The sequence below is a fragment of the Enhydra lutris genome, unplaced genomic scaffold, assembly GCF_002288905.1.
Source record: "Enhydra lutris kenyoni isolate GAN:26980312 unplaced genomic scaffold, ASM228890v2 scaffoldscaffold4, whole genome shotgun sequence".
In the NCBI taxonomy this organism is placed as follows: domain Eukaryota; kingdom Metazoa; phylum Chordata; class Mammalia; order Carnivora; family Mustelidae; genus Enhydra; species Enhydra lutris.
Genome location: NW_019154088.1, coordinates 3,528,345 through 3,541,359, shown reverse-complemented (window position 1 = coordinate 3,541,359; position 13,015 = coordinate 3,528,345). Strand labels below are relative to the sequence as shown.

General features: G+C 39.2%; 1 protein-coding gene across 3 annotated transcripts in view; it reads right to left on the bottom strand.

Moving 5' to 3' along the window:
* LOC111139049 (formin 1) overlaps positions 1–13,015 on the bottom strand; it is a 372,768-nt gene that overhangs the window by 259,691 nt on the left and 100,062 nt on the right. The gene's annotated exons all lie outside the window — the stretch shown is intronic.

Below are 13,015 nucleotides of genomic sequence, written 5' to 3'. Positions count from 1 at the left end.
AAGGTAATTAACTTGCTTCAGTAATTGCTAAAGCCTAAGATTCAACCCCATGACATTAGATTCCACAGCCCAAGCTTCCTAATCATTACAGCACATGGCTAGGCTGGACACAAAAACAAATTCTAGATTAAAAAAATATATATATAGGGGCGCCTGAGTGGCTCAGTGGGTTAAAGCCTCTGCCTTCGGCTCAGGTCATGATCCCGGGGTCCTGGGATCGAGCCCCGCATGAGGCTCTCTGCTCGGCGGGGAGCCTGCTTCCTCCTCTCTCTCTGCCTGCCTCTCTGCCTACTTGTGATCTCTGTCAAATAAATAAATAAAATCTTTAAAAAAAAATATATATATATATATCTACATATATGTATGTTAGCTAAAGTATACATATTGTTACAGTTTAGGTTACTGAAATCTTCCTTAAAACCATCACCAACAACAAATCCAGAAGAGAGACGACTGTAACTACATAAAACATAAAATTTCCATATAACAAAAGATGACACAAGGCAAACAATGTGGAATCCTGGAGACTATGACTGCAATACATACAACAGTCAAGAGACTACTTCCTTTAATATATAAAAAGAGCTCCTACAAACCAGTAAGCATAAAGACCAATCACCCAATTTACAAGAGGGAAAAGAAGAGCAGAAAGTCACAAAAGATACAATGAAAAGATATCCAGCTATTCTAGTATTAGAGAAATACAAATTAAAAACAATATTATGCATTTTTTTAAGATTTTTAAAATTTATTTGACAAAGAGAGAGAAAGAGACAGACAGCAAGAGAGGGAACACAAGCAGGGGGAGTGGGAGAGGGAGAAGCAGGCTTCTGCTATGCAGGGAGCCTGATTCGGGGCTCGATCCCAGGACCCGGAGATCATGACATGAGCTGAAGGCAGATGTTTAATGACTGAGCCACCCAGGCGCCCCAATACTATGCATTTTTAACACCAGGTTGGCAAAAATTAAATGAATATTGGTAAAGTGTGAATAATGGACATTCTTATTTAATTATTTATTTAATATTTATTTAATTATTTAAATATTATTAAACACATTAATATATATAAATATATATTAAATACTTAAATTACTTAAGTATTTAATTAGTATTTTATTAGTATTATATTAATTATTTAATTCGTATTTAATTTATTTAATTAGTATTAATTGATTAAATATTTTACGAGGGCAATCGCATCCTACCTACCAGTGTTTGAAAGGTGAGACTTTCTGACACAGCAATTCTACTTCTATCCTATCAAAGCACTCATGGGTGTGCACAACATAGATTCAAAGAAGACTTCATGAAATTGTTGTACAACAGTGCAAGATTCTAAGTAATAAAAAGATCAGGAGGAGAATAGTTCACTAAGTTACAATTTTACTGACTACTCTGTAGCCATTAAAAGAAAATGAGGTAGAATGAAAACGGCTCTGAATGTACTATCATGGAAAGATCTCTTTATTTTTCCAAAATAAAAACAGCCACGTGGTAGCAAGTTAGCAAGATACAAAGTTGAATACAAGGTCAATGAGTGAGAGAGTTTCTAACAAAAAAGTCAGAAAGTGGAATTTTTTAAAACATATACTCAACTGCATCAAAAATTTGAGAATACTTAGGAATAAATTTGAGTTTAAATGAAATTGTGTAAAACCCCTACAAGTAAAACAGTAACACTGAGGGGCGCCTGGGTGGCTCAGTGGATTAAAGCCTCTGCCTTCGGCTCAGGTCATGATCCCAGGGTCCTGGGATCGAGCCCCGCATCGGGCTCTCTGCTCGGCAGGGAGCCTGCTTCCTCCTCTCTCTCTCTCTGCCTGCCTCTCTGCCTACTTGTGATCTCTATCTGTAAAAAAAAAAAAAAAAAAAAAAAAAAAAAAAAAAAACAGTAACACTGAGCAAAATTAGAGAAGACTATATTCAAGTAAGTATTTTTATCATGGAAAGAGATTTATGGAATTAAAAACTCAGTATTGGAAAGAGGTCAATGTCATCAAAACCATGTCAAATTTGATAAACATTCTAAAATGCATATGGAAATACAAAGAGCTGAGAATGACCAAAGTAAGAGGACACACCTGCAGATCATCACTTATTACAAATTTATAGTCATTAACACAGTGTTCAACTGTTACAAGGTTAGATAAGCTTAGAGAATGGTGGAACAGAATAAAGAGTTGATGTGGTTGGGGAAGGTGGTTTTTTCAGGAAAAACTTTAAGATAATTTGGGTATGGAAAAAACAGACTTGATGCCCCTCCTTCAACACATAGACAAAAATTAATGCCCAGAATATTGTAGGTCTAAATGACAAATGAAGAGCACTACTGTCTTTCAAAAATAAGTTAAGAGAATATTTTCGTGACGGAGTTAGGGGAAGATTACTTTAAGGTGGTTTGTAAAAAGGCCCCATTAAGAAAGGGAAAAAGATTACCTACAAAGTGGAAGAAAACACTTCCAACATAATTAACCAAAGAACTCACATGCAGCATATAAAAAGAGCTTCTTTAAGACATAATAAAAGACGGAGAATTTATTAGAGTCGGACATGTAATTGAACAGTGAATACCCAATGGGCCAAAAAGCATCTCAGAGAATGCTTGATCAGGAAACACAAATTAAAATCAGAATGGCTCAAATTAGAAAGACCAACCACACCAACTGTTGGCAAAGATATGGAGCAACCAGAACTGTGTTGTACTGGGGGTTGGAGTGTGAATTGTTACCATGATGAAAACAAATACAAGAAAATAATCTTGGAAGGCTTAAAAAATGAACAATTCAATCAAAAGAGAAAATCACGGAGAATAAGGTGATGTCATTGTAGAACAGGACCCATAGTGAGTCAATAAGTATGACTATATGTAAATACAGCTTTGGGAATGATAGAAGACAGCATTTGATTAAAGAATATTTTAAAAAATCAATTTATAAGGGTATAATATCATGCTCAACTTTAAGTGTGTAGTTTGATTAGTTTTGACAAATAAATCACAGGGTTCAACCACACAATCAGGTTTGTCCCCCCAAAATGTTTGCTTACTCCCTGTGCAGTCAATTCCTCTACGTTAGCCACAGACAACCAATGATCTGGTTTTTGTGACTATTGATTAGTTTTGCTTATTGTAGTAAACCTGATGAATGGACATGTACAGTGTGAACTCCTGTGTATCTGGCTACTTTTGCTCAGCATAAGGGTTTTGAGATCAATCCATGCTATTAAGTGTATCAGTGGTTACTGCTGAGAAGTAGCCTGTTACCTATTGTATGTACCACAGTTTATCCTTTCACCTGACAATGAACATTTGGGTTTGTTCCATGGCTGTTATGAACAAAGCTGCTGCATTTGTATGAGAAAAAAAAAATGTTACCATCACCTTGGAAAACTGCAGGTATCATCTACTGACATTAAATTCTGACATACCCTGTGACCAACAATTTTACTCCCGAGTATATATCTAAGAGAAATCGTTCCTATGTGCACCAAAAGACATGTACAAGAAAGTTCACAGCAACATATTCATTATAGCCCAAACCTGGGGACAACACCAATGCCCATCATCATTAGAATGAAGAAATTAGGATATATTCGTGCAATGAAATACTATAGGGCACTGAAAATAACTGGATTATAGGTACACACAATAACATGTCTGATTCTCCCAAGAAGGAAAGAAGCCAGACACAAAATGAGTCAGTTTTGATGAAGGTCCAAGGCAGGTGAAACTAATCTATTATGTTAGAAGTCAGGAATGTGGTTTCTTCTGAAGAAGGGTTAGTTGTGGGTCCCAGAAAGGGGAAGGAAGGGGGCTTCTGGGAGGTAGATAATGTACTATTTCCTGATTTGCACTCAGAGCTTTACACTTCAAAATTTGAGCACTTTTCCATATGTATGTTATGCTTCAATAAATATTGGCTTTACAAGAGTTAATATATAGGGACACCTGGGTGGCTCAGTTGGTTAAGCATCTACCTTCAGCTCAGATGAGTGCCACATTGGGCTCCTTGTTTGGCGGGGAGCCTGTTTCTCCTTCTGCCTGCTGTTCCCCCTGCTTGTGCACATGTGCATGTTCTCTCTCCCCCTGACAAATAAATAAAATCTTAAAAAAATAAAAATAAATGAAAGAGAGTCAATATATTAAGTTTAGTGGCATCACAATGATCTCAATTTATCTGTACAATAGTTATTTACAATTATTATCACTGTCCTCACTTGTATACATGAGGACAGCAACTCTGGTCACACCTATTACAAGACAGAGCCAAGCATCACGTGATGTGCAAACTCATGAAGCCTGCAGCAAAGGGTTAATTCCAAACTCAGCCAAGTCCTCAAGATTTCCGTGCTCAATTTCTGTCTGAGACAGTTCACTTTCCGCATTGTATGTTCTCACTCATCCAGTGTCTCCTTTATTTGGAGGGAAATGCTCAAGAGTTTAGACATTGAAACTCTGTGTTTAGTTATTTCTCAGGAAGACAGTAATTTGTTCTTTCTGTAGAGCAGGAAAAATTTTAGTTTTGCAGCTGCTTTCTAGGGAGGAGTGAGAGCCCTGTCTTCGCTGAGCTAGTTGATGGCTATGAGCCCAGTAAAGGGGGATAAGAGGAAGGAACCAGACGGGGCTGCTGATGGAAAGGTTTGGTGGCGAGCTGGAAGAGAGGATGCTAAGGCAGGACGGGGAGCGGCTGCTCGGTGGAGGGCCCAGAGAAAGAACGCTTGGCAGCTGCAAACAGATGGAGATTTGAGAAAGAGGAGAAAAATGGAGCCACCTAGAAAGATTTTTAAGGAAGAAGAAAAATATCGGCAGGAGGGATGTGTAAAGATGTAGCTTCGAATACGGTACAAACTACAGTCTGTTCTTCCCAGAAGAAGGTTCAAATCCTGCTTGATTCATTTTCTCTATGACACAATAAAATTCCTGGTATTTTTCAACCATTAAAATAAAAGTGTTCATTCAAGTATCTCCTAAATTCAAATACATGCACCCACCGTGTACGTTAGCACATAAACTATGGCCCAACAATGCTTTCCACTCGAAGTTTGGAAGAATCTGCAAACCAGAGCATTGTTTTCTTTTTTAAGCAGCATTTTTATTTGCTTGCAATAGCTTCGGTAAGCCTTGGCAGCATTTAAAAAAAAAAAAAATTACAACTCCCCTTTTTAAATGTTTAGGAGTCAAAAAGGCAACATGAAATGACCTAGCCAAGTTTTGTGGCTGTGAGCTGGTATGGGACACCTATGATCTCCTTTATTATTCAGACTAACTCACTCAGGCCCCATCTTTTCTTTTTTTTTTTTTTTGAATAGCCATCCTAATTCTTAAGTGCTCCTGCTCCCCATGTGTTTCTCTTGCTGAATCTTTAAATGTCAGTGCATTGGCAGGAGAAAAAAAAAATCCATCACTCTCCAGCCCCTCCCTGATTTGAAGCGGCCATTCCTCTCTTCCCCTTATAATTCCAGCTCTTATTATCTTTATCTTTCAGGAAGTCACCACCTCTCATATGTAAAATGAATACGATCAACTCAATGATTTCTAAAATGTTTGCTGCTGTCAGGTTTTAATGTAAAATTTCAGGTTATATATGTGTATATATATATTTTTTTAAGATTTTTTTTTCTAAAGAATTTATTATGTATTTATTTGACAGACAGAGATCACAAGTGGGCAGAGAGGCAGGCAGAGAGAGAGGAGGAAATAGGCTCCCTGCTGAGCAGAGGACTCTGGGATCATGACCTGAGCCGAAGGCAGAGGCTTTAACCCACTGAGCCACCCAGGTGCCCCCAGGTTCTATATTTTAATCTCTTGCTTTTACTCCTCCTGAGCCAAAGGCCTTTACTCATATTTCCTGGAGCACAACATGAAATTCCCGAGTCACTGGTCCACATTTCGGGATTCCCTCTGCTTCGTATCAAGCTTTAGCTCTCATCTGTGTTGGAAGAGTCCAGCTCCCTCCCCACAGCTCCCAGCTGTGAGCAAGTAGAAGCCTAATACACACACATTCCAATCCCCTCTCATTTCCTAGAACACCCTATTTCTATGGCCACAAAATTTAAGACGCTCCTGTTTTTAGTCTGTACAGCTTCCAGTTTTCTGGATTATCACCGTAACTCCATGCAAGTGATGGTGACATGTCACAAAGCCCTAGAGAATACACAATGAGCAAACCTGTTGCCTAGACCATGAAAGGAGACACGTGGGATCATTTATCCAGATACAGGACATTAAAGGAAAAATCTAGTCATAGCTAATACAGCGTGCTAGCTATGAGTGGAGAAGTTTTTTTTTAAAGTACAGTAAGGCCAATAAAATATTCAAAGATATTTATAGCTCTCCTTTGCTGATGAGGCAAGGATGTCTGACTCACCAGGAGGGGCAGTGAGCAGCTCTATCCTTTATAACCAAGGGAACCCAAATAAGAAACAAACCAGAAAGTAGGCTGATCTTCATTAAGTTGAGGGATGGGTTGTTTCCCTATCTGAACCAGAATATTCTAAGGAGGGATGTTCTGAATGGTGTGAGTAAGCCCCAGGAAATGCCACATGTGGCAACAGCTTGCTCACTCCCAATAACCACGCTGCCATACTGGGCTGGTTCTCTTTTCTACAAAAGCCATGGTGCTCCCTCTCAGCAGGGCAGTCCATAGGCCATCCCTCAGTCCCAGGCTGGGTCTGATCTGCAGCCAGTGGAGGGAAGAGCTTTTCCAGATGAATATGGGAAGAGAAACCAAAAAAGCATAGTTCATTTTGTTTCAGAAAAAATAAGTGCTTTTCTTCTGTGTATTTTCTCCATGGGTAATTAAGTCACTGCCATTTCCCAGATAGTACCATTTTAATGTGCAATACCATTTGAATGTAAAACTCACAATTGTTAATTTCATTTCCTCTCAGGATGCTGAGGCACACGCCATGATGATATGTTTCACATTTCTTAATAAGTAATTAGGTGTTTCAGGTGCTCCTTCATAATATAAAATAGGAGATGAGCAGGAAAGAAAGCCCAGCTCTGGGCTGAGCTTCTGCATCAAAGGTTCATCTAGACCTGGGAACCTGAGGGGTGGGGGAGAACGGAAGAAGGAGGGAGGGCTAAGATGGCAGCAAGGTAGGGGGAGGTGAGTCTGAAATGTATGCAAAATTAACTGCAGTGTCTTCTTCCATAGCTTTCTATCTTTGTTGGGTTTTTAAAGGAGCCTCAGAATGTTCAGAATCACAAACCAGAGTGAAAACAAAAGTAATTTTCCCCTGGTATTAGGCAGTCAGTCAGTCAGTCCAAAATATGGCCTTCACTCGGTCCAGCTCTGGCCTCGGACCTAGTGTTACTTGAACCACTAGACTCTTAGGAATGCATCTGACTTTTAGGAAAAATGAATCATGAGATACAAATTCATATCATGCTTTTTTTTTTTAAATAACATGCCTAGGAATATATCTAGAAAAAATTTAGGCAATATTTTTACTGAGTCAAAAAAGAAAATTTGAATAGTTTTAGAAGAATTGTTCTCAAATAGAGATACTAAGAATTTTCAAAATCTCAATTCTCATTTCTACCTTTACATTAATTCACAAATTAATGCAATTCCAGTAAAAAACCCAAATGGATCCTTTGGAAACCAAGGTAAACTAAGGTTTTCTGGAAGAATAAGCAAGCCAAAACCATTTTTTTAAATTGCATTAAAAACTTGAACAGATCCTGACATGTATCTTAATGCTGAAATAATTAAGATATCTATACAAAATGGAAACACAAAGACCACAGAAAGTCCTCAACAGTACCATGCTTAGCATAGAGAGTAAGCTAGAAGCCTCCTGTAAGTTAGCACCTCAGGGGGGAAAGAGTGGACTTAGATCTATACCTCAAGCTATGCACCAAATTCAGTTTTTGATATAAAATGGAAGGAAAGAAGGAAAAGTTAGAAAAAAAAAAAACACTTAAGCAATTTGAAAATATAGGTCATCTGAATAGGAAAGTTCTTAAGCAGAAGAAGAAAAGTTATATATTAAAATGAAAATAGATTTGACTATACACAAATATTTAAAATGTTTTCACATTGGACAAGACAAGTAAAATTAAAGACAAATGATAAAGATGGAAACTTTTCTCATTGTTTTAAAAGTACTGTTTTCAGGGTGCCTGGGTTGCTTAGTTGGTTAAGCGTCTGCCTTCAGCTCAGGTCACGATCCCAGAGCCCAGGGATTGAGACCCATGTGAGGCTCCCTGACCAGTGGGGAATCTATTTCTCCCTCCCCCGGCACAACCCCAAACCCCCATTTGTGCTCTCTCTTGCTCTCTCTAATAAATAATAAATCTTAAAAAAAAAAGTACTGTTTTCATACTGAATATATTTGCATAAAAATTAACTTTGGCAATTAATACATATTGAATACATTAAGGCTTACACCCTTTCATTTAGCAATTCCATCATAAGAAATTTATCCTAATTAAACATTTATGAACAAAAATATTACAGAATTGTTATTTCCTTTTTTATATTATAATACCTTGAAAAACTAAATCTCTATAAATATAATCATGGTTAAAAGGTAGTCAATAAAAAATACAGTCACATTTTCAAGTGTGAAAAGCAGCTCTATACAAGATGATCAAAAAGCTTTTAAGTATTCAACTCACATAAGCTTTTCATAATTCAAAATGTTGGCAATGGTTTCCCTATGAAACAGAATTACAGGAAGTTTCTTTTGCTTTGTGATATTTCTGGCTATTTCCAAAATTCATTATTTTATTTTTTAATATAGGGAAACATTTAAAACTTAGAGAAAATTTTCTAAGATCAGTAAATAAACTCTCTATATTAAGGTGACAAAGGTATTCACAGAGCAAGGCTCTGAATGATGGCCACTATATTTCCTATGAACCCATTAAAGCAGAAGACATAAAACTCCCACAAGATAAAAAACAGGCCTTTTTCTCACGCCATTGCGTTAAAGCCTGTGTGGTCAGGTGTGATGGAATTAAATGCACCCCAATCCTCTTTGCAGACTGAGAGACATATGCCCCTCATTGACATGGAGTCTGCTGCGAGTGTAACTGTGCTGGGTATCCTGGGTTTGCTAATCCAGATCTACCCTTTCCCTTTCCGGGGCCCTATTGTCCTAACAGAATGGCAGAGAGTGGCTCCCAGTCCTTGGACTTGTCTTTGGATTTGGCCATGGGAGCGATGGTGGGAGACAAGACAAAGAAGAGAGTCAGACTATTTATTTCCCAGCTCCTTTCCTGTCAAGTCACTGGGGATCGGCTGCATCCATCTACTGAGGGCCACAACTCCTGCTGGGCGGCCCTCACTATACAACTCAGCCTCCCTCTGAAATTCTGGGTTTCCCCAGTGGCTTCTCCTACCCTTGCCCCTTAAGTCTAGGGCTTTCAAAGTTTCTGTCCGTAGAGCCAGATGTTGCTCCAGCTCTGAGTGCTTTCCCTAAACCCTGCCCACGCCTTTGGAAAGAGTTCTAAATAACTCTCAGTCCGATTAGCCAGTTTGAGTCCATCACCTGATTCCTGAAAGCACCCTGGTTGGTATATTAATATATGTAATTTAAAAAAAAAATAAGGCTAAGTGCAGTTATCCTTCACAAACCAAAAAGAAAACAAAAGTGACATAATATGGCTTAGATAATTTTTTTCACGTTTGAGATAAAAAGAAGTTCAACCCTGTGTTAATGCTATGATTCAATGATTCTATGATACCAAAGTTCTTGTGCCTTCCGGTTTCATTTTGCAAGTTTCTAAAACTTGTATCACCTCGCCATGTACAGAATAGCATATTAGAAGAGAAATAGCAGAGGGAGACCACCTGTTATCTGCTTATCACGAGACGAATTGCTTCGTCATCAGTACAAAGGCAGACATTTTTCTTAGGTACCCCCTTGTATGTTTCATGACACATCATTTCACTTTGCTGTGATGGAGTTTTACTTTGCCCCAAGCTTCAAAAGCTAATCAAGTTTACTGCATCCAGATGTTTCTGGTCTTGCAGCAGTAAAGGGGCCGGACTCAACAGAAGTTGATTAACCATTTAAGGATATGAGAAGGCCACTGAAAGAGATTCCTCTTTAAAAAAACAAGATCATCCCACAAGGTTGTTTCAAGAGCCAACTCCTACACCCAGGGAAGGAAAAGACAATTCTGAGAAGAATATGAGGTCTGTCAAATGGATTGTTCCAATCTCATTCCCCAGGACTGGAGAGAGGGGTAGTGCTCTTTTCCCTCCAAATTATTGTGAGGCATCCCAAACACAAAGCAGAATCGCACAGATAAGAGTGTAAGAAAGCAGAGCACAAGAGACGGGAGAGAGTAATGCACTCTCATTTAAGGAGAGAAGTTCAGGCTCAGCGAATTAACACTGGGGCCCTTTACTGAGGAGAAGAGGTCAACTTCAGCACCAACAAGTCCTGTGCACAATGGCTCTGATGGGGGCTGGTGATTCACTCGGCTGACACATCACCAAAGTCCCAAGAGCTCCTATCTTCATGTGAACACAGAGTGATCAGAATGGCACTGAAACTCTGGAGGGCCAAAGGATTTACCTGCCAAGGGAGGCCGTTACCATGTCAGCAGCTACAGATGCTGCTGATGCTTTGGAAGTGGCACAGAGAGCCTCCTTAGCAGTGGGCACCAGCAGCAGCGGGCAGTTACCCTCGCATGACTAAGAGAACTTTGGAAGCCTTAGTTTAAAGGGACAGGTTCTCTGATATCAGCTTTCTTTTTATCTGTAAACAAAAAGGATGAGTTTATAGTATTGGGTGATCTCATAAGCCCTCAGGGGGAAAAATTAAAAAAAAAAAAAGTGCTGAATGACAAACTGTGTATAAAGGAAACTCCAAGCAGTGGCAAATCTGAAGTGGCTGAGGGCAGCACAAGGACACCAGGGGACTCCTGAAGACAAAGACAATCTCGTTCCCTGCTCTGCCAAGGACTGAGCTTAAACACTGATACAGAACTCCAACAACACACTTGAAATATGAACGCTAGATTCTTGTATACCCTAGGAAAAAATAAAGAGCATTGTGGATGTAAAAGCCCAAGACTTCAAACACCTTGAAATAGGTCTCAACTAATTTCACTGTCTCTGTGCTCTCTTCAAAGTGGCAAATTTCGTATGTCTCCCTAAAGGCAGGGAAACCAATGGAAATATCACAAAATGCTTGAAATAATAAACCAACAGTTTTCTCAACAAAAGCTTAAGAAAATCACAAGGAAAGTGTTAACTTCCTCAAAATTAGCAATAAATGATAGGGCAACCCTACACTGGTATCAAGTGATGGGGTAAAAATAAGTTTACTTCAGGCACAGTGGCATCTTATTCTTATTTGATACCCACCAAGAGGATAGCAGCTCCTAGAAGGCTCTCAGGAACTGAGCACCAGCCTGGGAGTGTAGTAAGGAAATGTTGCCACTGTGGGAACTGGGTGAGGACTTGGAGGTCTTCCTCAGACCACAGTCAGCCCTCTCCGTCACTGTGCTATCACAGCTCACCCAGCAGCCCTATCGTTATCTGTCCTGCCCTCCCCCCATCTCATCCAAGACCTTAGAAAGCTCTGAGAATACAGATCATGACAAGCAAAGACTGGGAAAGCCACAGATGAGGTCAACCACAGTGTTCCTCTGAGCTTCTGGAAATGGACTAAGGAAACTCTGCAGAGATATAAATACCCCCCAAATACTACTTGAAGTGGATTGAAAAACCATTTATGGTATTGAGTTAAATTCTCTACTCAGCAAATGCTCATCATGACAAGGAAGACTGCCATGATCTACTGATAGGAACAGGACTTGGAGCACCATTATTAACTAGGAATAAGAAACACACAAGGATTGTGGTTTTTCATTAAAGCAAACTTCAGTACTTTTAAGTGTGCAAACTGTGCCAGATCATGACAAAGAATTTGGTGGCTGGTTCATTGACTGTAACCACAAGCACTACAATTTAGGAAAAATCAACTGTAGGTAAGAAGACTGGAACAGATACATATATATATATATATATATATATATATATATATATATATATATATATATATATATGGTTTTTTTCACTAAAGCCAAGATACTTTTCATTCTAGAAATCAAACACTGTAGAAAAAAATATGCTATGGAGTAGCTGATATCTGGGGATAGTCAGAAATCTGCAGTTGGGTAAATGGAGGCTAAAAGCCATCAGGCTGTAAACTGAGGATTCATTTGCCAACTCAAAATGCATCAGTGTTCTCAGTCACTGAAGTAACTTACAATACTGCAGAAAAACCACGAATTACTAACCCACCCCTAATTTGATCCATTTACGTCTATCAGTGAATAGGAACGGAAAGCATTTTTCTCTCTGATGGAAAGACGGATCCTCATATACACACACACCCTAAGACAAACGGAAAAAATAGAAGCCTGCGTAGGTAATCTTCCAATCTCAGGAAGAAGACAAAGACCCTTCACCAGAGATGCACAAACACATCTATTCATTTAAGATACACCGTCCTCTAATTCCTGTTTTGTTTTTTTTTTTAATTTCTTGTGAACTTTTCAGTTAGAGTAAACATATCTACATGGCCCATTTCATTTTAATATATTCAAGCAAAGTTCCCGGGAAGGTTTCCAGAAAGTTGGGTTGCTTTAAAATTGGCCATGCATTAAGTAAAGCTTTGTCTCACCAAAGGGAAAAAGTAACTGATACAGTCTCTGTACATTCACTCCACAAGAGGTTCCTGGAGTTTGAAGGCGTTTTCAAAGGGAGACAAATCGGATTGCAGCTCTGGAGGCGCATACCAGGCCTCTTTGAGCAACCCTGCCAGCTCCCAACATATGAGGGCCCACCACCTGCTTCCTGAGGAATGTGAAATCTACCTGCTCTGCTGGCTCCCCAAAGGTTCTCCTGCTTTCCACACAGGCTGCCCTTCATTCATTCCCTGGCCTTCACCTTTCATCTCGAAGAGATGCAGTAATGATAACTGTGCAAATGTTCCCTTGAACAGCGCAACCAAAAAGAAAAGCCTTCAGGCTTACATTTTGCAGG